Genomic DNA, 27139 nt, shown 5'->3' with positions numbered 1-27139 from the left:
CAGTCTTTTCCAGAAAAGTAGAGGAGGAAACACATGCTGATTTTATCAGACCTATTTACCATAATACCAATACCAAAGACAGCACAAAGGGATTACCCTGACCAATATTTCTCAAAAATTTTGATGCAAAAATCCTTAATAACATATTAGCAAATAGAATCCAACAATGTAATTTTAAAATTATACACCACGATAAGTGGAATTCATTGCAGGTATGCAAAGCTGGTTCACAGTTGAAAATCAATCAGTGTAATTTATTACATCAATACGCTAATCATATGATTGTATCAACTGACACAGAAAAAGCACTTAACAAAATTCAACATCTATTCTTGATAAAAACTCTGAACAAGTTAGGAATAAAAGATATTATCCTTGCTTTTTGTAAAGAACATTTACAAAAACCCTACATTTAGCATCATATTTAATGGTGAAAGATTGAATGCTTTCACTTTAAGATCAGAAACAATGCAGGGATGTCTATTCTCATTGTTCTTATTAAATATAATACTGAAAGTTTTAGCCACTGCTATAAGGCATAAACAAACAAACAAACAGATTGGAAAGGACAAAATAAAACTACCTCTATTTGCAGATGATATGATTGTATGCATAGAAAATACCAAGGAATCTACAAAAAAACTCCCAGAACTAGTAAGTGAATTTAACAAGGTCACAGGATACAAGATTAACACACAAAAAACAATGTCACATTTCTGTATTTTAACAATGAATATGCAGAAACCAAAATTTAAAATGCAACTTATAATCACATCAGAGAAAATGAATTATATAAGTATACACTTTGAAAAGCATTTATAGAATTTGTATGCTAATATATACAACATAAATTAATTAAAAACATGCTGAGTGAAAGCACCCTTACCCAAAACAATACACAATGATGATTCCATTTAAATGAAATGGCGGAACAAATAAAACTAATTGAGTTTGGTAAAAAATCAAGAGAGTAATTATCCCTTGGGGTGGGCATTAAGGATAGAATTTGCCTGGGAAGAGGGATGAGGGAGCTTTCTGGGTTGATGAGAATATTTTACATCTTCATAAGGTTTCAATTATACAAGTGTATTCATCTGTCAAAACTCACTGAATGTACAGCTAAGATGTGTACATTTCATTGTATATAAGCTTTAGTATAAGGAAAAACGCTGTAGAGAAATAGTAAACTCTTTGTAATGATATTTATTTTATTTTTTATTTTTTGAGACAGAGTCTCGCTCTGTCACCCAGACCCAGCCTGGAGTGCAGTGGTACGATCTCGGCTAACTGCAACCTCCGCATCCCAGGTTCAAGCAATTCTCCTGCCTCAGCCTTTCAGATAGCTGAGATTACAGGTGCATGACACCATGCCCGGCTAATTTTTATATTTTTAGTAGAAACGGGATTTTACCATGTTGGCCAGGCTGGTCTGGAACTCCTGACCTCAGGTGATCTGCCCACCTCAACCTCCCAAAGTGATGCGATTACAGGAATGAGCCACTGCGCCTGGCCCATAATATTCATTTTAAATATCAGGAGGAAGTATACTGATGTCTGCAATTTACTTTGAAATCATCAGAATGAAGTCAAAAGAGGGATACATAGATATGTGATAAAGCAAAAATAGTAAAATGTTAATGTTGTATGAGTGTTCATTGGAAAAATTCTTTCAGTTTTGCTGTGTGTTTGACAACTTTCATAACAACATGTTGGAGAGAAACCAAAGAGTAGATATTAACAGATAAAATATGTGCTTTTTAAATGAAAATATTTTTCTATGACTCACTCTTTTATTTTATTTTTATTTATTTATTTATTTTTTTTTTTTGAGACAGAGTCTCGCTCTGTCGCCCAGGCTAGAGTGCAGTGGCCGGATCTAAGCTCACTGCAAGCTCCGCCTCCCGGGTTCACGCCATTCTCCTGCCTCGGCCTCCCAAGTAGCTGGGACTACAGGCACCCACCACCACACCTGGCTAATTTTTTGTATTTTTAGTAGAGACGGGGTTTCACTGTGTTAGCCAGGATGGTCTCCATCTCCTGACCTTGTGATCCGCTCGCCTGGGCCTCCCAAAGTGCTGGGATTACAAGCGTGAGCCACCATGCCTGGCCTATGACTCACTTTTATGTCCTTTGATTTATTATACATATATACACATATACACACTTATGCTATGTTACTCAAAGGTAGACTTTCATGAAAGTTGTCTCATTTAGAACTTTTTTAGCAGCAAGTAACAACAAAATCCAGCTCACAATGGCTTATGGGAGTTAGCATCTCATATGAACAACAGTTTAAATGTAGAGTGCTTCTACAATTGACTATTTCAGAGGCCCACTCAACAATATCATCAATACTATGATTCTGCCCATCTTTCCATTTTGCCATTATCAGTGATTTTCATCATGCTTTCCACCCCTCATGGTTGCAAAATGGTTACTTTCCTTTCAGGCATTAATGACAAGTCAGAGAACATCTTGCAGTAGAAAAAGTATATTCTCTTAATAAAAGGTTAACAAAACCTTTCCCAGAAGCTTCCCAACACACATTCCCTAGTATTTCATTGGCCATAACTGGGTCACATACCCTCTCCTAAGCCAGTCATTGACAGGGGAAGTACATTGGATCTTTATAGGTGATTAATACCAGTGAGGACTTATCTGACTCACATTCATGAGAGGTGGACCCTATGACACAATTAGGGTTTTTCCAACATGGAAGAAGGGAGGAAATCCCTACCAACAGTATATACTACAAGATACACAAATGATGAGAGATTACAATCTCCTACAGTAATACCTTTCTATTATCAAAACATATTGAAAAAGGAAATAAATGTACATATATACATTTGTTCTAGAAAGGACTGTACATAAAACATGCATCTCTTCTCAAAGCAGCTGGACTGAAAATATACAAGATACTGTTTTCATCATGTAGGTCTGGTTCTCTTTTAACGACTTCTCTTTCATTGGTTAGAGTGGGTTCTGAGGTCTTACCATGATCTAGATATTATTCTAAGTACTTTATATTTATTGATTAATTTAATCTTGGACATAATATGAGGTAGGTTCTCTTACTATTGCCATTGTATACATAAGGAACCTGAGATAGCAAGAGGGTAAATAGCTTGCCTAAAGTCACACAGGAGGTAAACGGCACAGCCAGTATTCGAACTCAGATCATCTGTCTCCAAAGTCTCTTAAATACTGCATTACATTACCTTGAAGAGATTGTGGATGCTGCAGAACAGTATGGGTTGTTATGATACATATTCCTTTCCTTCAAAAACTTCAGAAATTAATCTTTATATCCCCTCAAATTTAGGAAACCATTCAAAATCATTTTACCTATGTTAAATATGCAAGCACAATCTGGTTATTTGGTAAAATGTCTCCAAATAAAAACTAGAAATATTTGTTGAATGAAAAACAAAAGAATTTAAGAATTGCTATGAATGTTCTAATACTAATAGACACTTTTCTATATCAGAAATCTTTGTCATAGATTAAGTTGACAAATGTGAAAATAGTAGTTTAAATACTATTAAGAAAGAGATTTGTTTAAATATAAACTTTTAGACTAGCCCATGAATGTTAGAAATATTTATCTTGAGTACTTTTCAGACCAAGAAACTATCTGGAAGAGTGATTAGTATTTTCTTAGACAACATGAGAAACTGAGTTGAGCAATTTCGTAGGAGGTGGCTTATGAGTTTGAAAAGGAATGTACAAGTACCCAGTTACAATTTTGGCTGCTTGGACATGTGCCTGGTGTATGTACCTAAATCTGTTCAGGGTCAAGAATTGAAGAGGCCTGACCAATACATAGCCCATCTTGTAAAACTACAGCCTGAAGCAAACACTTTAAAAAAGGCATGACACTTTCTAAAGGTTATAAAGAGTAAATAAACCATCAAATTACTCCTCTTTTATTGTTTTTATAAAAACACTTATATCCTTGTAGTCCTAAGGCATCTAATAAAAAATAAACACTTTTAAGATTCTGTATTCTAGGTACTTTATTGAAGTTAGAGATAACATTTTTATTAAATTTTTTTCTCATTGACATTTAATAATAATTTTTATTAATAACTTTTTAAAGCAGCTTAAAGAATAAACAGAAGAAAAATTAAGGCTCTAATAAAAAGTTAAATAATAATTTTTAACAGAAAGCATAAAGTTAATAAAATCCTACTCTAGTACAAGCATGTTCTAATGCTATTTTTCTGCAATGTGGCTAAACCATTTTATCCGTTTTCCATGTGGTATAAAGATATACATTCTACAAATCATAATGATCAGAAAGGGATATGATTCTATCCATACCGTTTTTAATTTTATGGGGTATTGAAATGCTGCTTAATGTTATTTACCACAAATACCATCAATTACCCAGTTTTCCCTCATACTTTTCTTAGAAAGTCATTATTTTAAACCACTCAAAACTCCACTGACTTTTATTTACTGCTAATTTAGAATTCAAAAATTTATTCTTTGGATATTTAACAAATTTAATGTGCCCTTTCTGAACTACCCTAACACTTTGCTCATGATTCTATTATGATACATAATAATACACACTATGTGATAGTATAGTCATTAATTTGCATGGCATGTGATGCCCATTACATTTTCCATTCTCTTAAGGCATAGATTGAGAAATGGCTTATAAAAGGTTATCAAATTAATGCATAATTTAAAAGCCTAAAAGATTTGTGGTAGAGATCTTTTATCCCCATTGTAGAGATGATTTGGCTCAGAAATATGTTTTGTTTTAAAACTTTCAACTTACTTCCTGTTTTTAGAATCCAGTAGATTTCATGTTGAAATCTGGATTTCTAGGTTCTCTTCAATAACTGAAAAAGCTGGATAGCACAGAGCTTATTTTTCTACATGCCAATAATTACTTGGAACTGAATGGCAGATGTAGGTTGAACTGAAGATATAGGCTTTCCAGGTCAAACAAATTCCTGCCCTACTCATATCACGTGCCAACTGCCTGAATTCTGAAGGAAGGTGTCTGTTACTTGTTACTTCTGTGCTATATTACTGTGCATCCCCACTCCTTATCAGTAATTCTATCTATGTGATAAGGACATGTATCAAAAATGATGTCTAACTTCTAAAATGCACATATTGTGGATTCAATATAAACTATTTTGTTGATTCGGACTGTTAATTGGTAGATCATTATAAATTTTAAACATTCCATTTTTTTCAAATATTATTACCATTTTAGGTTAATACAGAAAAAAATGAGTAATGTCCCCTCTTTTATTAATTACTATACAGTTAAGAAGTGAAATATAGTTTAGCAAATAAAGAAGATGTCTTTTTTTTTTTTTTTTTTTTACTTTTAAGTAATCCCCCCTTATCCATGGGTTCACTTTCTGAGGTTTCAGTTACCTGCAGTCAACCATTGTCCAAAAATAGGTTAATATAATACAATAAGATATTTTGACAGAAAGTGAGACCACATTTGCATAATTTTTATTATAGTATATTGCTATAATTGTTCTATTTTTAGCTGTTTTTAACTTCTTATATGCATAATTTATAAATTAAACTTCATTACAGGTATGTGCACATAGGGAAAAACAGTATACATTGCACAGAGTGTGATGCTATCTGAGGTTTCAGGCATCTGCTGCAGGTCCTGGAACTTACCCCCATAAAAATAAGGAGAGACTACTATATCTTGTTGTCCTACCTTCTAGCTTATAAAACACTTACGTGTTTTGCTCATTACAACTAAAGACATTTTGCTATCTAACCCTTTACAATATAACTCAATTTTATGTTAATAACTTTATTCATTTCAGCTAACTTATACATGTTAATGGAAGAGCACTGGACAAGGAATGGGGAGATGTCAGTATGAGTCTCTGGGTTTTAGGTTGCTCTAGAAGGTATCTCAGGTCACTTTCATCTCTAAATTTCTACAATTTCATGATCCTGCAAAAAGACTGATGATGTAGAATACATCTCCAAGATCATACAGAGAAGAGAACCATAAAGAAGTAATCCTGATAATCAGCATCTGATAGTTCACTAGAGGCTGAGAAACAGGCAGATCCACCAGCAGTCTTATGAGTATAGGCTTAGGGTTCAGGGCCCGCCAAGGAGGAGGGACTCTGGCAAATATCCTAGAATTTTAGTTGGAACTCCAAAGAGCTACACTCTTAGAGTAGAAAGTGGAAATAAACTACTCCTCACAAAGATGAAAACAGCTTCCAGGTAACTCAATCTCTGACTAGTAAAATAATCTGCCCAACTCCAACTTCCAGAAGCAAAAGTAAATCTCTCTAAAGAAAGATAATACCATCCAAAGCCTCAAATTTCCTTTACAATTTTTCATGCACAAAGTCAGTCACTGAATCAAAATTTACTCTATTTCACCGAAGATAAGGTCAAATGACCAAAAACCAAGAGAAAAAGAGAGACAATAGAAATGGATCTACAAGAAGTCCAGATATTGGATTTATTGACATAGACTTTAAAACATATGTGATTAACATGCTCAAGGAAATATATAACAAAATGAATTTCCACAGAGGACTGAAAATTATAAAAGACAAACCAAATCGAAATATTAGAACTGAAAAATATGATAAATCAAATTAAGAACGCAATAGATTGAGTTTATCAGCAGATTAGACAAATTGAAGAGAGGATTAGTAAAGTGAAAGGACAGAAAAAAATAGCTAGACCGAAACAGAGAGAAAAAATATGGAAAACATAGACAAAATAAACAGTAATAATATAGAAGACTTTAACAAGACTGACAAAGTTGATCTATATAATTCATATTCACAAAACACTGCACCTAAGAAAATGCAGAATACACATTCTTTTCAAATTAATCAGTGTTAGAATATTTACCAAAATCAATTATATGCTTGGCCAGAAAGCAAATCTCTACATATATTAAGTGGCTGCAATTATATGGACTATATTATCTGATACACTAGAAATAAGCTAAAAATCAATTGTTTAAGTTGGCAAAAAATAAAATACTCAAATATTCTTAAAAGAAGTATACTTCTAAATAGCCCATATGTTGAAGAATAAATTATAAGAAAATTAGAAAATAATTTGAATAATAAAAACACAATATATAAAAATTAGGATCCAGCTGAAGCTATATTGAGGAAAATTTATAGTCTTATAAATGCCTAAATAAGCTAAATACACATCTCTACAATTTTAAAACAAAAATAACAGCCAATTAAATAAAATAAAGGAATGAAATAATGAAGATAACAGCAGATATTAACAAAACATAAAACAAATATACAATGGAGAGAATCAAAGCCAAAACTTAATTCCTCGAAAAGTTTAACACAACTAATAAATCCTTGGAAAGACTGATCCAAAATTCCTACTCATCCATCACGTCCCAAATGAGTTATTCCTTCCATGAAGCTTCCCTCAATCCTCCAGTAAAGTTATGCATTTCCTTATCCATACTTTCAGAATATTTTGTGCACACCTTTTTTTTGCATGATACTATAATAAGCACTAAAACTTGGCATAATAAGTCCTCACTAAATGTTAAATGAGCCACCAAATATAGTTTGCTTGCTTAATATCTCTTAAAAATAAAAAAGAAACCGTATTCAATTTGTACTGTACTATTTATTGAATTTTCACTGTTTCAAAGTCCTAATATTTTTAAACTTTTTATTGTGAAACAATTTTAGATTTACAGAAAAGTTGCAAAGATAGTAGAGAGTTCCTGTATACTCTTCACCCAGCTTCCCCTAATGTTAACATCTTAGGTTACAATGATACATTTATCAAAGGCTGAGAAAATAACATTGGTACTACACTATTAATTAGAGCACAGAGTTTATTTCAGATCTCACTACTTTTTCCACCAGTATCTGTTCCAGGATCCAGTCCAGGTTACCACATTGCATTTAGTCATCGTGTCTCCTTAGATTCCTCCATTCTGTCAAAGTTTCTCAGTCTTTCCTTGTTTTTACTGATTTTGACACTTTTGAAGAGTATTATTGAGGTATCTTGTAGAATGTCCCTCAAATGGGGCTTGTCTGATATTTTTTCATGATTATACTAGGTGTGGGGGAAGAATGTCATAGAGAATAAAGTTTCCTTTTCATCACATCGCATCATGAATATTTGATATTCATGTGAATCACTGATACCAAGATGAATTATTTCTGGAGATTTTAACTTTAATCATTTAGTTAAGGTAGTGTCTTCCAGGTAACTCCACTGTAAACCTAGTATTTTTTCCCTTACATATTCTAGTCATTAGAAACAAGTCACTTATTCCACAATAGGTGGGGTGTTAGGGCATAGAATTAAGCTCTGCTTCCTGGAGGGAGGAATAGCAAACAATTCTGAACAAGATATAAAATCACTATAGTAAATTACTAAATAATCTGGAAAAAATATTGTGTGACTGTGTGACTACCTTGTATTGCCTTAAAGTTTCAGCCATCAAATTTGGCATTCATCAGTGGATACTGCCTGCAGCAATTTTTTTTTTTTTTTTTTTTTTTTTTTAGATGTTGTCTCACTCTGTTGCCCAGGCTGGAAGGCAGTGGAATGATCTCGGTTCACTGCAACCTCCGCCTCCTGGATTGAAGCAATTCCCTGCCTCAGCCTCCCGAGTAGCTGGGATTACAGGCACCCGCCACCATGCCTGGCTAGTTTTTGTATTTTTAGTAGAGATGGGGTTTCACCATCTTGGCCAAGCTGGTCTTGAACTCCTGACCTTGTGATCCACCTGCCTCGGCCTCCCAAAGTGCTGGGATTACAGGAGTGAGCCACTGTGCCTGGCCTGCAGCAATTATTACTGTGATTTTCTAAGGGTGATTTTTCTATTTCTCCTTTTCCTCCTACATTTAGTAGCTGAAATTCTTTTGTAAATATTTTTCCCAGCTGAGTGTGGTGGCTCACACCTGTAATCCCAGCACTTTGGGAGGCCAAGGCAGGTGAATCGCTTGAGCCCATGAGTTTGAGACAAGCCTGAGCAACATAAGGAGACCTCATCTATACATAAAATTTAAAATTTAACCAGACATGATGGTGCCACCTGTGGTTCCAGCTACTCTGGAGGCTGAGATAGCAGGATTGCTTAAGCCCAGGAGGTCAAGACTGCAGTGAGCCATGGTTGTACCACTGCACTCCAGCCTAGGTAACAGAGCAAGACCTTGTCTCAAAATAATAATAAATAAATAAATAAATTCCCCTCTCCCCAATTTATCTATTTAATCACTTATTTATATTAATAGGGGATCCAATAATATCATTATTTTGTGGTTCAAATTGCTCCAGTTTTAACCATGGGAGCTCTTTCAGGCTGTCTTGTGTATCCTTTTGACATCATTTTAAGTACTTCCTTACTTTCCAGCACTACAAGATGCCCAGCCCTGAAATAAGTCACGTCTCCTGGTTCCTTTTACTAGAAGTCCTGGTTTCTTTTACTAGATAATAATATTTAGATCCCAAGATCTGGGTGTCAGTTTTTCTAGGCCCCCTCAGCAGAGAAAGCTAGAAAATATATGTATATATGCTAACCCATGTATACACGTCTATATTTATCTTGCTATCTGTATATAATTAAACCATGAATTCATACTGATATCTCCAATTCTTTTTTTTTTTTTTTTTTTTTAATGGAGTCTCACTCTGTTGCCCTAGGCTGGAGTGCAGTGGTGTGATCTTGGCTCACTGCAACCTCTGCCTCCCAGGTTCAAGCAATTCTCCTGCCTCAGCCTCTCAAGTAGCTGGGACTACAGGAGTGCGCCACCACACTCAACTACTTTTTGTATTTTTAGTAGAGATGGGGTTTCACCATGTTGGCCACACTGGTCTTGAATTCCTGACCTCAGGTGATTCACCCGCCTTGGCCTTCCAAAGTGCTGGGATTACAGGCATGAGCCACCCCGCCCAGCCCAATCCTTTTTTTTTTTTTCAACTTTAAGTGCCAGGATACATGTGCAGAATGTGCAGGATGTGCAGGTCTGTTACACAGTCATAGGTAAAGGTGTGCCATGGTGGTTTGCTGCACAGATCAACCCATCACCTAAGTATTAAGCCCAGCATCCATTAGCTCTTCTTCCTGATATTCTCCCTCCCCATCCCTGCCCCAATAGGCCCCAGTGTATGTTGTTCCCCACTATGTGTCCATGTGTTTGCATCATTCAGCTCCCACTTATAAATGAAAATATGCAGTGTTTGGTTTTCTGTTGCTGCATTACTTTGCTGAGGATAACAGCTTTCAGCTCCATTCATGTCCCTGCAAAGGACATGACCTCGTTCCTTTTTACAGTTGCATGGTATTCCATGGTGTGTACATACCACATTTTATTTATCCTGTCTATCACTCATAGGCATTTAGGTTGATTCCATGTCTTTACTATTGTGAATAGTGCTGCAATGAACATATGTGTGCATGTATTAATATCTTTATAATATAATGATTTATATTTCTTTGGGTATATACCTAACAATGGGATTGGTGGGTCAAATGGTATTTTTGCCTTCAGATCTTTGAGGAATCACCACACCATCTTCCACAATGGTTGAACTAATTTATACTCCCACCAACAGTGTAAAAGCATTCCTTTTTCTCTGCATCCTTGCCAGCATCTGTTGTTTTTTGACTTTTTAATAATCACTATTCTCACTGGCGTGAGATATCTCCAACTTTAATGCAGCAGCAAAGAGCTCATTCTAGACTTCCCCTTTGCTTATTTGTAACTTCTTTCAACAGTGAAAAAATCTACCTAGCTCTCAGTATCTATTTGCTTATTTGTTCAACCCTAGCATACCTGTAGTTTCAGAATTGCTGACATGTACCCACTCAAGAAACAAATTTACCAAGTAGAGAGGAGACACTGTTTATGTACCCTTCTTTTTGTCTTTAGCCTTACAGTATCCAGTCAAAATGCCGTTTTCCCAAGTTACTTAAGTCAACTTCTTTTCCCCCTACTCTGCTCACTGAGGTATTTATGTTACCTATTTGTGAAAGTTTGTTACATTTTCATAGTATAAATTCCACACTAGAATTCTCCTGCACATCCTTGTAAATTTGCATATAGTACAGTTTACTCTTTATGGTGTCATTTTACGTTTGGCAGAAGAATGCTGTGGTGGACCACTACTATATAATACAGAAGAGTTACATCATCCCCTAAATTTCTCATGCATTTCATATAGCAAACCCCTCTCCTATCCTCCAATACCTAGTAATCACTGATTTATTTTCCATTGCTATAGTTCTGTCTTTTCCAGAATGTCATATAAATGCATCATATAATATACGGCCTCTTGGATCTGGCTTCTCTCAGAAAATTTCATTTAAGAGTCACACCTCCATTTTTGAGGATTTTTTGCTGGGAATAGAATTCTAGGTTGGTAGTTATTCTTTTAGCATTTTAAAGGTGCCATTCTATTGTCTTCTGGGTTGAGTAATTATTACTGAGAAGCCCACTATCCATCTTCATCTTATTGTTGTTACTTTGAAAATAATGAATCTTTTCCACTTGTGGCTGCTTTCAAGATTTTCTGTTTGTTTTTCAGTTCTTCCATGATGTAGCTGGGTATGATTTTCTGTGTATTCATCCTACTGGGCATCACAGAGCTTCTTGAATCTCTGGGTGGTATGTTTAATCCATTTTGAATATTTTCTAATGCCATGCAGTTCTACAATCCTGTCTTCTACTGTGTCTAATCAGCTGCTAAATCTATTGAGTTATTAATTTGGATATTGTATATTTCACTTTCAGAATAAAATTCTCCACCTCTCTCCCTATTTTTCTCAATTCCTCTGATTTCTTCAATGTATTAATTAATTGTTACAATGGATTAGTACATTAATACAATGTATTATTCATAATAATATTAAATGACCCTTTCTATTTAAATGTCCTTTTCTGTTCAAGCTCCAATATGTAAATCACATAAGTTTTATTTTTATTGTCTGATTTTTCTACTGGTATTGATCATATAGTGTATCTGGCATGTCTAATCCTTTATTACTTTTAATCTTGATTGTAAAGCATCTCAAATTGAAAGAAAAAGTTCAAGAACACAATGAAGAACTTTACTGAAACATTCGGGGATAATTTCCCAACATGATAGTCCATTATCTTCAATACTCTAGTGGGTTTTACTACAAATAAAGACATTCTTTAATAAGTCCATAATACAAACATCAAAATCTGAAAATTAACATTGATACATTACTACTATTTCTCAGACCTCATCCAAATGTTACCATTTGTCTCAATTGTGTTAATTAATAATGCTATTTTTTGGTTTTAAAAAATATATAGGTGAGCACAGTGGCTCACACCTGTGATCCCAACACTTTAGGAGAACAAGGCGAGAAAATCACTTGAGTCCAGGAGTTTGAGGCTAGACTGGGCAACATGGCAAAACCCCATCTCAACAAAAAATATCAAAAAATTAGCCAGGCATAGTGGCACATGCCTACAGTCTCAGCTAGTTGGGAGGCTGAAGTGGGAGGATCGCCTGAGTCCAGAGGCTGAGACTGCAGTGAGCCATGACTGTCACACTGCACTCCAGTCTAGGTGATAGAGTGAGACCCTGCCTCTCTCTATATATATATGTGTGTGTGTGTGTGTGTGTGTATGTGTGTGTGTATGCATATATATGTGTGTGTGTGTGTGTATTTTAAATTACTTTTACACATTCCAACAATAAATTTTAGTAAACTGCAAATTTTGTAATAGTGTTTATCTAATAAAATGTAACTGAAATAGAGTAATTTAATTTTCACCTTACCAAATTCTAACATTGTACCTGTTTCTCAACGTACTTATCTGACCACTGACAGAAGAGTAGTGCTTCTGTATGTATGTAAAATGAAAAGTAAAAATTCTTCCCCACATGCACAACACACACACACATACATCTTTCTTTTCTCTCTTCTAAGGTAACTATGGTTAGTGGTTTAATATACATACTTCCAGAACTTTTTTCTATCATATCCAAACTTCTTTATTTTTATTTTTGCTTTTTACAACTTGTGTTTTTCACTTAACAGTATATAGACAGTCCTCACGTTGCAAGTTGCTGAATTTCAGTTACTATGGTTTCATTAAACAAAACTAATTCCCCAACAATATGGTTCACATTTCAGTTACCATGGTACATTATTGTGAGTAATTGTACAAACCTTACCATTAGCTCCTTAGTCCCCAAACTGCTACATAAATAATGCATGTGCATCCTAATCAGTGATCAAACGTGTCACTTCTACCACAGTCTGTCAATGACTGGTCACTGTGTATCTGTCATGCAAACCATGTGCAGACAATAAAGTAGGTTGTTATGTTCCTTTCTTGCTACCTGTGAAAAATCCATATGACATTTTATGAAAATGAATCATCAGAAATGGGAACTGGCCAATGAAGATGAAACTGTTGCAAGAAAAAGAAGGAAAGAAGGGACAGAGGAAGAGAGGGAAGGAAAGAGAAATTTTACTGGAAGTAAAATTCAAATAAAATATAAATTGAGTTATTGAAGAAATGGCTGAACATAGGAATGTTAACACTGCCATTTGAGAGACTAGATATGCAGCTAGAAGAACACAGAAAAGGTATCTTATCAACATAAGATACCTAGGAACTTATCAACATAAATGAGAAAAGTGACTGTGATAAAAGGATTAAGATGTCTCAGAGGAAGTGATGCCAGCAAAGATATCATATTAAACAACATTGAAAGTGCAAAGGACACCATGTAGGAAGCTAATCCAAACTTGAACAGGAGTATTATAATTTGCAAAGGCAGAGAAATTATGCTTATTCTAATATTGTAAGTTATACAACAATAAGGCAAGCATTGTCCGAACTACCTTGGCAAGTTTCTCACAAAGAAATAAAACACTTTAATTTTTAATGTTTCTAATGTTTTGAATTACAGTATACTAAATATTTAATTATTTTTATTATTTTAGTGTATTAACATTTAAATTATAATAAAAATATACTGAGAGTATATAATGTTTTCACAAATATTTTTAACCGTCACAAAACAATCATAACTTTGATCATTGATTATTCAAATTGCTTTGCATGAAACCATTTGGGAGGCCAAGGCACGAAGATCGCTTGAGGTTACGAGTTCAAGATCAGCCTGGGCAATATGGCAAAACCCTATCTCTACAAAAAGTACAAAAAATTATCCAGGCGTGGTGGCATGTGCCTGTAGTCCCAGTTATGCAGGAGGCTGAGGTGAGAGGATTGCTTGAGCAGGGGAAGTCAAGACTGCAGTGAGCTGTGATCACGCCATTGCATTCCAGCCTGGGCAACAGAGTGACAGCATGTCTCCAAAAAAATTAAAATTACTTTGCACAGTCTTAGCTTGCAGGGTCATTTTTTATGGTTTCACACTACCATGCAAGCGAAGGACTTCCTCTATCACACACATCTTCCATATCAGTATATAGGTACCAACCTCATTTTTTTTTTTTAAAGATACGGGTCTCACTCTATTCCCCAGCCTCCCTAGTAGCTGGGACTCCAGGTGTGCACCCACTTCACCTGCCTCCTTATTTAATAGCAACAAAATATTCATATTTGATTGAATCATCAAATTCTGCACATCAAACTTCCCCAAAATTTTGTGACTTTTTAAACTTTTTAAAAATTCTTTATTTTTAACATCTGTGGGTACATAGTAGGTGTGTGTGTGTATATATATATATATATGGTCCATGGGATATTTTGACACGGGCATACATTACATAAAAATCACATCAGGGCCAGGCACGGTGGCTCACACCTGTAATCCCAGCACTTTGGGAGGCTGAGGTGGGCGGACCACTTGAGACCTGGTCAAGACCAGTCTGGCCAACATGGTAAAACCCCATCTCTACTAAAAATACAAAAAATAGCCAGGGAGAGCATGGTGGCACATGCCTGTTATCCCAGCTACTCAGGAGGCTGAGGCACGAGAATCACTTGAACCTGGGAGGCAGAGGTTGCCTGGAGCCAAGATCATGCCACTGCACTCCAGCCTGGGCAACACAGCAAGACTCTGTCTAAAAAAAAAAAAATCTCATCAGGGTAAATGGGGCATCCATCACCTCAAGCATTTGTCCTTTATGTTACAAATAATCCAATTAATACTCTTTTAGTTATCTTTAAATGCACAAGTAAATTATTAGACTATAGTCACCTTGTGCTATCAGTTACCAGATTTTATTCAGTCTTCCTATTTTTTTGTACCCATAAACCATCCCCAGCTCATCCCTAACCCCACTCCCACTACCCTTCCCAGCCTCTAGTAACCATTATTCTACTCTCTATCTCCATGAGTTCAACTGTTCTAATTTTTACCTCCCACAAATAAGGGAGGACATGCAAAGTTTATCTTTCTGTGCCTGGCTTATTTCACTTATAATGACCTCCAGTTCCATCCATGTTGTTGCAAGTAATAGGATCTCATTCTTCTTTATGGCTGAATAGTATATTCATATACACTGTGTATATGTACCACATTTCATTATCCATTCATCTATTTATGGATGCTTAGGTTGCTTCAAAATCTTGGTTACTGTGAATAGTGCTACAATAAACACAGGAGTACAAATATCTCTTTGATATACTGATGTCCTTTCCTTTAGGTATATACCTAGTGGCAGGATTGCTGGATCATATGGTAGCTCTATTTTTAGCTTTTTAAGAAACCTGCAAACTGTTCCCCATAGTGGTTATACTAATTTACATTCCCACCAACAGTGTATGAGGGTTCCCTTTTTTCCACATCTTCAACAGCATTTGTTATTGCCTTTCTTTTGGATAAAAACCACTTTAACTGGGGTGAGATGATATCTCATTGTAGTTTTGATTTGCATTTCTCTGATGATCAGTGATGCTGAACACCTTTTCATATACCTGTGTGCCATTTGTATGTCTTCTTTTGATAAATATTTATTCAGATCTTTTGCCCATTTTTAAATTGGATTGTTAGATTTTTTCCTATATAGATGTTTGAGCTCTTTATATATTTTGGTTATTAATTCCTTGTCAGATTGATCATTTGCAAATATTTTCTCCCATTCTGTGAGCTGTCTCTTCACTTTGTTGTTTCTTTTCCTGTGCAGAAGCTTTTTAGCTTGATGTGATCGTATTTGTCCATTTTTGCTTTGGTTCCTGTGCTTGTGGAGCATTACTCAAGAAATCTTTGCCCAGTCCAATGTCCTGGAGAGTTTCCCCCAATATTTTCTTTTAGTCATTTCACAGCTTGTGGTTTTAGATTTAAGTCCTTAGTCCATTTTGATTTTATTTTTGTATATGAAAAGAGACAGTGGTCTACTTTCATTCTTCTGCACATGCATATCCAGGTTTTCCAGTCATTCCTCAATGTATGTTCTTGGCACCTTTGTTGAAAATGAGTTCACTATAGGTGTGTGACTTTGTTTCTGGGTTCTGTATTCTGTTGCATTGGTCTTTGTGTCTGTTTTTAATGCCAGTACCATGCTGTTTTGGTTACTATAGTTCTGTAGTATAATTTGAAGGCAGGCAATGTGATTCCGGCAGTTCTGTTCTTTTTGCTCAGGATAGCTTTGGCTATTCTGGGTCTTTCGTGGTTCCATTTAAATTTTAGAATTTTTTTTCTATTTCTCTGAAGAATGCCATTAATATTTTGATTGGTATTGCATTAAATCTGTAGATTGCTGTGGGTAGTATGGGCATTTTAACAATATTGATTCTTCCAAACCATGAACATGGAATATCTTTCCATTATTTTTTGTGTTCTCTTCCATCTCTTTCACCTATGTTTTACAGTTTCATTGTAGAGAGCCTTCAATTCTTTTAAGTTCTTCCCTAGATGTTTAATTTTATTTGTAGCTATTGTAAATGAGATTACTTTCTTCACTTCTTTTTCAGATTGTTTGCTGTTGGCACATAGAAATGCTACTGGTTTTTGTGTGTTAATTTTGTATTCTGCAACTTTACTGAATTTGTTTATCAGTTCTAATAGTTTTTGGTGGAGTCTTTAGGTTTTTCCAAATATAAGATCATATCATCTGTGAACAAGGATAATTTGAATACATCCTTTCCAATTTATTCATTCTTGTCTGATTGCTCTAGCTAGGGCTTCCAGTACTATGTTGAATAACAGTGGGCATCCTTGTCATGTTCCAGATCTTAGAGGAAAAGCTTTCAGTTTCTTCCCATTCAGTATAATACTAGCTCTGGGTCTATCATATATGGCTTTTATTGTGTTGAGGTATGCTCCTTTTATATCCAGTTTTTGAGGGTGTTTAATTATGAAGGAACATTGAATTTTATCAAATGTTTTCTCAGAATAAATTGGAATAATTATATGTTTGTTTGTCCTTCATTCTGTTGACATGCTGTATCACACTGACTGATTTGCATATGTGGAAACATCCTTGGATCCCTGTGATAAATCCCACTTGGTCATGATAAACGATTCTTTTAATGTGTTGTTGAATTCTGTTTGCTAGTATTTTATTGAGAATTTTTGTATCAATGGTCATTAGAGATACTGGCCTGTAGTTTTCTTTTCTTTTCTTTTCTTTTTTTTTTTTTTTGTCATGTGTCTCTGTCTGGTTTTGGTATCAGAGTAAATACTGGCCTCATAGAATGAGTATGGAAGTATTCCTTCTGCCTCTACTTTTATGGAATACTTTGAGTAGAAATGGTATTAGTCCTTTTTTAAATGTTTGACAAAATTTGGCAGTGAAGCCATTGTGTCCCAGGCTTTTTCTTTGCTGGGATACTTTTTATTATGGTGTCATTACTTGTTACTGGTCTCTTCAGGTTTTGGATTTCTTCATAGTTTAATCTTGGTAGGTTATATGTGTCTAGAAATTTATCGATTTCTTCTAGGTTTTCCAACTTATTGGCATACAGTTGCTTAGAGCCTCTAATGATCCTTTAAATTTCTACAGTATCAGTTGTGATTTCTCCTTTTTCATTTCTGATTTTATTTATTTGGGTCTTTTCTTTCATTAGTCTAACAGATTGTCAATTTTATTTTTTCAAAAAAACTGTTGCTTTTTTGTATTGTTTTTCTTGTTTCAATTTCATTTATTTCTGCTCTGATCTTTACCATTTCTTTTCTTATACTAACTTTGGGTTTGGTTTCCTCTTGCTTTTCTAGTTCCTTAAGATGTATAATTAGGTTATTTATTCGAAGTTTTTCTTCTTTTTAGATGTAGACACTTAGAGCTATAAAATTCCATCTTACTATTGATTTTGCTGTATCCCATAGGTTTTGGTATGTTGTGTTTCCATTATTGTTTGTTTCAAGACATTTTTCAATTTCCTTCTTGATCTCTTCATTGACCAACTGATCATTCAGGAGCATATTGTTTAATTTCCATGTGTTTGCACAGTTTCCAAAATTCCTCGTTATTGGTTTCCAGCTTTATGCCATTGTTGTCAAAGAAAATGCTTGATATTATTTCAATTTTTAAAGTTTTAAGACTTGTTTTGTCGCCTAACATATGGTCTAACCTTGAGAATGATCCATGTGCTGAGGAGAATAATTTGTATTCTGCAGCTATTGGATGAAATGTTCTATAAATATCTATTAGATTCACTTGGTCTACAGTACAGATTAAGTCCAGGGTCTCTTTATTGATTATCTGTCTGGATGATCTGTCCAGTGTTGAAAGTGGAGTGTTGAAGTCTCCAACTATTTTAGTATTAGAGTCTGTCTCTCTAGCTCTAGTAACATTTGTTTTAAACATATGGGTGCTCCAGTGTTAGTGAACATATTTTTACAACTGTTATATCCTCTTTCTGACTTGATCCCTTTATCATTATATAATGACCTTCTTTATCCCCTTTTATAGTTTTTGTTTTGAGAAACAAAAACTCTATTTTGTCTGATATAAATATAGCTACTCCTGCTCTTTTATGGTTTCCATTTGCATGGAATATCTTTTTCATCCCTTTATTTTTAGTCTATGAGTGACTTTATAGGTGAAGTATGCCTCCTGTAGGCAATAGATTGTTGGGTATTCTTTTTTACTCTATTCAGACACTCTACATGTTATATATATATACACTTTAAATTCTGGGTTACATGTGCAGAACGTGCACTTTTGTTACATTGGTATACATGTGCTATGGTAGTTTGCTGCACCCATCAACCCATCACCTACATTAGGTATTTCTCCTAACGTTATCCCTCCCCTACCCCCACAGACCCCTGTGTGTGATGTTCCTCTCCCTGTGTCCATGTGTTCTCATTGTTCAACTTCCACTTATGAGTGAGAACATGTGTGTTTGGTTTTCTGATCTTGTGATAGTTTGCTGAGAATGATGGTTTCCAGCCTCATCCATGTCCCTGCAAAGGACAGGAACTCATCCTTTTTTACGGCTGTATAGTATTCCACGGTGTATATGTGCCACATTTTCTTAATCCAGTCTATCACTGATGGACATTTGGGTTGGTTCCAAGTCTTTGCTATTGTGAATAGTGCCACAATAAACATATGTGTGTATGTGTCTTTATTGTAAAAATGATTTATAATCCTTTGGGTGTATGCCCAGTAATGGGATTGCTGGGTCAAATGGTATTTCTTGTTCTAGATCCTTGAGGAATCACCACACTGTCTGCCACAATGGTTGAACTAATTTACATTCTCACCAACAATGTAAAAGCATTCCTATTTCTCCACAACCTCTCCAGCATCTGCTGTTTCCTGACTTTTTAATGATTGCCATTCTAACTGGCATGAGATGATATTTCACTGTGGTTTTGATTTGCATTTCTCTAACTTTTTTCATAGATCTGTTGGCTGCGTAAATTTCTTCTTTTGAGAAGTGTCTGTTCACATTCTTTGCTCATTTTTTGATCAGGTTGTTTGCTTTTTTCTTGTACATTTGTTTAAGTTCTTTGTAGATTATGGATATTAGCCCTTTGTCAGATGGATAGACTGCAAAACTTTTCTCCCATTCTATAGGTTGCCTGTTCACTCTGATGGTAGTTTCTTTTGCTGTGCAGAAGCTCTTTAGTTTAATTAGATCCCATTTGTCAATTTTGGCTTTTGTTGCCATTGCTTTTGGTGTTTTAAAGTCTTTGCCCATGCCTATGTCCTGAATGGTATTGCCTAGGTTTTCTTCTAGGATTTCTATGGTCCTAGGTCTTATGTTTAAGTCTTTGATCCATCTTGAGTTTTGTATAAGGTGTAACGAAGGGGTCCACTTTCAGTTTTCTACATATGGTTAGCCAGTTTTCCCAACACTATTTATTAAATAGGGAATCTTTTCTCCATTGCTTGTGTGTGTCAGGTTTGTCAAAGATTAGATGGCGGTAGATGTGTGGTGTTATTTCTGAGGCATCCATTCTGTTCCATTGGTCTATATATCTGTTTTGGTGCCAGTACCATGCTGTTTTGGTTATGGTAGCCTTGTAGTATAGTTTGAAGTCAGACAGCGTGATGCCTCCAGCTTTGTTCTTCTTGCCCAGGATTGTCTTGGCTATGCGGGCTCTTTTTTGGTTCCATATGAACTTTAAAGTAGTTTTTTCCAATTCTGTGAAGAAAGTCAGTGGTAGTTTGATGGGGACAGCATTGACTCTATAAATTAATTTTTATTAATTAGTCAGGCCATTTTCACAATATTGATTCTTCCTATCCATGAGCATGGAATGTTCTTCCATTTGTTTGTGTCCTCTCTTACTTCCTTGAGCAGTGGTTTGTAGTTCTCCTTGAAGAGGTCCTGCACATACCTTGTAAGTTGGATTCCTAGGTATTTTATTCTCTTTGTAGCAATTGTGAATGGGAGTTTACTCATGATTTGGCTCTCTGTTTGTCTGTCATTGGTGTATAGGAATGCTTGTGATTTTTGCACATTGATTTTGTATCCTGAGACTTTGCTGAAGTTGCTTATCAGCTTAAGGAGATTTGGGGCTGAGACAACGGGGTTTTCTAAATATACAATCATGTCATCTGCAAACAGAGACAATTTGACTTCCTCTCTTCCTATTTGAATAACCTTTATTATTTTCTCTTGCCTGGTTGCCCTGGCCAGAACTTCCAATACTGTGTTGAATAGGAGTGGTGAGAGAGGGCATCCTTCTCTTGTGCCGGGTTTCAAAGGGAATGCTTCCAGTTTTTGTCCATTCAGCATGATATTGGCTGTGGGTTTGTCATAAATAGCTCTTATTATTTTGAGATATGCTCCATCAATACCTAGTTTATTGAGAGTTTTTAGCAAGAAAGGCTGTTGAATTTTGTCGAAGGTCTTTTCTGCATCTATTGAGATAATCATGTGGTTTCTGTCATTGGTTCTGTTTATGTGATGGATTACATTTATTGATTTGTGTATGTTGAACTAGCTTTGTATCCCAGGGATGAAGCCAACTTGATCTTAGTTAATTCTTGTCTTCTGCTAGATTTTGAATTTGTTTGCTCTTGCTTCTCTAGTTCTTTTAATTGTGACATTAGGGTGTTGATTTTAGATCTCTCATGCTTTCTCTTGTGGGCATTTAGTTCTATACATTTCCCTCTATAACACTGCTTTAAATGTGTCCCAGAGATTCTGGTACATTGTATCTTTGTTCTCATTGGTTTCAAAGAACATCTTTATTTCTGCCTTCATTTCATTATTTATCCAGTAGTCATTCAGGAGCAGGCTGTTCAGTTTCCATGTAGTTGTGCGGTTTTTAGTGAGTTTCTTAATCCTGAGTTCTAATTTGATTGCACTGTGGTCTGAGAGACAGTTTGTTGTGATTTCTGTTCTTTTATATTTGCTGAGGGTGTTTTACTTCCAATTACATGGTCAATTTTAGAATAAGTGTGATGTGGTGCTGAGAAGAATACATATTCTGTTGATTTGGGGTGGAGAGTTCTATTAGATGTCTATTAGGTCTGCTTGGTCCAGAGCTGAGTTCAAGTCCTGGATATCCTTGTTAATTTTCTGTCTCGTTGATCTGTCTAATATTGACAGTGGGGTGTTAAAGTCTCCCACTACTATTGTGTGGAAGTCTAAGTCTCTTTGTAGGTCTCTAAGAACTTGCTTTATGAATCTGGGTGCTCCTGTATTGGGTGCATATATATTTAGGTTAGTGCTTCTTGTTGAATTGATCCCTTTACCATTATGTCATGGTCTTATTTGTCTCTTTTGATCTGTCTTGGTTTAAAGTCTGTCTTATCAGAGATCAGTATAACAACCCCTGCTTTTTTTTTTTTGCTTTCCATTTGCTTAGTAGATCTTCCTTCATCTCTTTATTTTGAGCCTATGTGTTTCTCTGCATGTGAGGTGAGTCTCCTGAATACAGCACACTGATGGGTCTTGACTCTTTATCCAATTTGCCAGTCTGTGTCTTTTAGTTTGAGCATTTAGCCCATTTAAATTTAAGGTTAATGTTGTTATGTGTGAATTTGATCCTGTCTCTATGATGCTAGCTGGTTATTTTGCCCATTAGTTGATGCAGTTTCTTCATAGTGGTGATGGTCTTTACAATTTGGCATGTTTTTGTGGTGAATGGTACCGGTTATTCCTTTTTTTTTTTTTTTTTTTTTGAGATGGAGTCTCGCTCTGTCGCCCAGGCTGGAGTGCAGTGGCTGGATCTCAGCTCACTGCAAGCTCCGCCTCCTGGGTTCACGCCATTCTCCTGCCTCAGCCTCCCGAGTAGCTGGGACTACAGGTGCCTGCCACCTCGCCCGGCTAGTTTTTTGTATGTTTTTAGTAGAGACGGGGTTTCACCGTGTTAGCCAGGATGGTCTCGATCTCCTGACCTCATGATCCGCCCGTCTCGGCCTCCCAAAGTGCTGGGATTACAGGCTTAAGCCACTGTGCCTGGCCCCAGTTATTCCTTTCTATATTTAGTGCTTCCTTCAAGAGCTCTTGTAAGGCAGGCCTGGAGGTGACAAAATCTCTCAGCATTTCCTTGTCTACAAAGGATTTCTCCTTCACTTATGAAGCTTAATTTGGCTGGATATGAAATTCTGGGTTGAAAATTATTTTATTTAAGAATGTTGAATACTGGCCCCCACTCTCTTCTGGCTTGTAGGTTTTCTGCCAAGAGATCTGCTGTTAGTCTGATGGGTTTCCCTTTGTGGGTAACCCAACCTTTCTCTCTGGCTGCCCTTAACATTTTTTTCCTTCATTTCAACCATGGTAAATCTGACAATTATGTGTCTTGGGGTTGCTCTTCTCAAGGAGTATCCTTGTGGTGTTCTCTGTATTTCCTGAATTTGAATGTTGGCCTGCCTTACTAGATTGGGGAAGTTCTCCTGGATAATATCCTGAAGAGTGTTTTCTAACTTGGTTCCATTCTCCCTGTCACTTTCAGGTACACCAATCAAGCATAGATTTGGTATTTTCACATAGGCCCATATTTCTTGGAGGCTTTGTTCATTTTGTTTCATTCTTTTTCTTCTAATCTTGTCTTCTCACTTTATTTCATTAATTTGATTTTCAATCACTGGTATCCTTTCTTCCGTTTGATCAAATCAGCTACTCAAGCTTGTGTATGCTTCATGAAGTTCTCATACTGTGATTTTCAGCTCCATCAGGTCATTTAAGCTCTTCTCTACACTGATTATTCTAGTAAGCCATTTGTCTAACTTTTTTTCAAGGTTTTTAGCTTCTTTGTAATGCATCAGAACATGCTCCTTTAGCTTGGAGAAGTTTGTTATTACTGGCCTTCTGAAGCCTACTTCTATCAACTCATCAAATTCATTCTCTGTCCAGTTTTGTTCTCTTGCTGGCAAGGTATGGTGTTCCTTTGGAAGAGAAGAGGCATTCTGGTTTTTGGAATTTTCAGCCTTTCTGCTCTGGTTTCTCCCCATCTTTGTAGTTTTATCTACCTTTGGTCTTTGATGTTGGTGACCTATGGATGCGGTTTTGGTGTGGATGTCCTTTTTGTTGATGTTGATGCCATTCCTTTCTGTTTGTTAGTTTTCCTTCTAACAGACCGGCCCCTCAGCTGCAGGTCTGTTGGAGCTTGCTGGAGGTCCACTCCAGACCCTGTTTGCCTGGGTATCACCAGTGGAGGCTGCAGAACAGCAAATAGTGCTCCCTGATCCTTCCTCTGGAAGCTTCATCCCAGAGGGGCACCCACCTATATGGGGTGTCTGTTGGCCCCTACTGGGAGGTATCTCCCAATCAGGCTAACGGGGGTCAGGGACCCATTTGAGAAGGCAGTCTGTCTGTTATTGGAGTTCAAACGCTGTGCTAGGAGAACCACTGTTCTCTTCAGAGCTGTCAGGCAGGGACGTTTAGGTCTGGAGAAGCTGTCTGCTGCCTTTTGTTCAGATATGCCCTGCCCCCAGAGGTGGAATCTAGAGGCAGTAGGCCTTGCTGAGCTGCAGTGGGCTCTGCATCAGTTCAAGCTTCCCTGCTGCTTTGTTTACACTGTGAGTACAGAACCGCCTACTCAAGCCTCAGCAATGGCAGATGCCCCTCCCCTGTCAAATTTCAGCATCCCAGGTTGATCTCAGACTGCTGCGCTAGCAGCAAGAAAGGCTCCATGGGCATGGGACCTGCCAAGACAGGCACGGGAGGGAATCTCCTGGTCAGCCAGATGCGAAGGCCATGGGAAAAGCGCAGTATTTGCACAGGAGTGTACTGCTCCTTTTTTTCCTTTTTGATGTAAATTAATATAGATAATGGATAGAAGTATTAAAAATTTGCAATAAAGATTTGGGAGGGCATGAGACAAAATCAGTATCTCATAAGTAGTTCCTGAATAAGATCTGTTCTTGCTTACTTGTCACACATGCCTACAAAATGTCTGGTACAAGAATATGCACAGCAATATGAATAGCAACTGTTTTCATAAAAACCAACAACTGGAAACCACTTAGGTATCCATAACTATGTTAATGAAAACAACAAACCTTGGTACGTTTACATTATAGATACTACTCAGTGATAAAAACAAACTGATTACAAACACACACGACAAGAATAAATCTCAAAAATACTACACTGAGTAAAAAAAAAAAAACCCTACACAAAATAATATATACTGAATGATTCCCCTTATATGAAAATCTAGACCAGAGATATACTAATCTATAGTGAAAAAAAATTAGAACAGGGGCTGCCTCTGGATGAAAATGGGTGAAGAATTTTATTCTACATAAATTTCATATTGAAAGAAAAAAATAAACAAATATTAAAATCTAGTTAATAATATACATACTGAAGCATATAATTTCCAACTTATTTGGAAATGAATCCCAAAAATAAGACCAATGACAGACAGATATACTATGAGATCAAGTATAGAATCTGGGTAGTAGGTATATTAGGTTCCTATTACTACTGTAACAAATAACAACAAACTTAGTGGCTTAAAACAACTCAAATTTATTCTGTTGCAGTTCTGGAGGTCAGAAGTCCAAGGTATCTGCAGGGCTGCATACCTTCTATAGTCTCTGGGGGAGAATCCATTTCCTTGCCTCTTCCAGCTTCCACTTACATATGTTCCTTGGCTCATAGCAATTTCCTCCATCTTCAAAGCTAGCAGCATAACATCTTCCAATCTCTTTCTCTTTGACTATAACCTCTACTTCCACTATCACATCTCTTTCTCAGACTCTGATTCCCCTGTCTCCCTCTTGTAAGAATGCTTATGAGTACTCTGGACCCACTTGAATAATCAAGCATAATCCCTCCATCTCAAAATGCTTAGTTTAATCACACCTACAAAATTCCTTTCGCCATATAAGGTAACATATTCACAGGTTCTTGAAATTAGGACATGAACATGCTTGGGTGCCATATTCTGTCTACCACAATGGGTGGATGGGTGTTCACATAGTTCTTTCAACTATTATGTATGTTTGAAATTTTCCTAAAATGTTAGGGGGGAAATCTAGGAATGCAGGAAAAGTACTGCCATCAGGGTAAATGTGAAAACCAGTAACTGTCTTTTTCTAATGAAAGTAAGGGATTTTTTCCCCCTTTTTAAGAAGAAAGCTCTCTTTTCAATGAGGAATTTCATTGTTACTATTATGTACTTTTACATTTGATTATTAAAAACATTGTTCCTCTTCATTCAGGGATGGCATCTAGAGGCACTCAACATGGTCCAGCATTTGATGCATCATCATGGGCTTTCCTACAATACAGCCTCTAACAAAACAAGGTTGTCCCAAACCCGTGGTAATAGAATTGTTTGCCTTTACACCAAGAAGGTTGGGAAAGCAGGAAAAGCACCAAAATCTCCATGTGGCATGCCTCAAAGTAGACTTCAGGGAGTTTGTGATGTGAGACCTAAAGTTCTTATGAGGTTGTCTTGAAAAAACATGTCAGCAGAGCCTATGGTGGTTCCATGTGTGCTAATTGTGTTCATGACAGGCTCAAACATGCTTTCTTCATCAAGGAGCAGAAAATCCTTGTGAAAGTGTTGAAGGCACAAGCACAGAGTTTGAAAGCTAAATTTTAAAATAAAGCTTTCTTGGGTAATAAAAGAAAAAGAAGAAAAAAAACACTATTCCTTTTCTCATCTGAAATTTTTCAGAAGCTTTTTAAAGGAAGCATATTTTTTAAGTTGGAAATATAAACAGACCAAAGTATAAAATTTAAAACACAATAAAACAGAATATTGTTTTAAATGGTGACCAGAAGTTGTTTCACTTAGGAAAGAACATTTTAAGCTAATTTTAAAAAACAGTTCTTTATAATACTTATCCAAAATACCATTTTTAGCAGAATTGCAACTTAAAACAGGCTTTTATTACACCAATAAGTAACTTTAAATAGGATGAACACCGTGGTATTTAAATTTTCTTATTGTAACAATAAATTTCAATATTTTTAAATCCTAGAACAATATTCATATTATTATATAATAAAAACGTTGTTTCAGCTCTTTTTCTCTCATTTATAGCTTATTTCAGAAAGTCAGTAAATTATATTGATTCTTCTCTCTGCCTCTTCTGTTCTATCTTCATGGTCATATATATATCCTAGTGAACTCATTTCTGTATCATTATTGCAATAGTTTTATGGTTTTTTTTTCTCCAGAATCTTCCAAGTTCCAGTCTATCCTACAAAGAGTTAAAATTTAGACCTATACAAGTCTCAGAAATAAAATGCTTTTTAAGGGGATTTGCACAATATAGATATCCTGCTGAAACCAACATTTTTTACTTTATTTTTTTTTTTGAGACAGAGTCTTGTCCCATCAC

The 27139-nt window shown here is 36.0% G+C and overlaps 1 protein-coding gene and 1 pseudogene across 1 annotated transcript in view; one reads left to right on the top strand and one right to left on the bottom strand.

The window, feature by feature from the left end:
* CCDC73 (coiled-coil domain containing 73) overlaps positions 1-27139 on the bottom strand; it is a 145228-nt gene that overhangs the window by 117216 nt on the left and 873 nt on the right. The window lies entirely within an intron of this gene.
* On the top strand, positions 26033-26394 carry LOC117080500 (annotated as a pseudogene).

This window comes from Trachypithecus francoisi, unplaced genomic scaffold, assembly GCF_009764315.1.
Source record: "Trachypithecus francoisi isolate TF-2019V2 unplaced genomic scaffold, Tfra_2.0 Lachesis_group8, whole genome shotgun sequence".
Lineage (NCBI taxonomy): Eukaryota > Metazoa > Chordata > Mammalia > Primates > Cercopithecidae > Trachypithecus > Trachypithecus francoisi.
The sequence above is the reverse complement of the archived record's forward strand: the minus strand, read 5'-3'. Positions and strand labels throughout refer to the sequence as shown.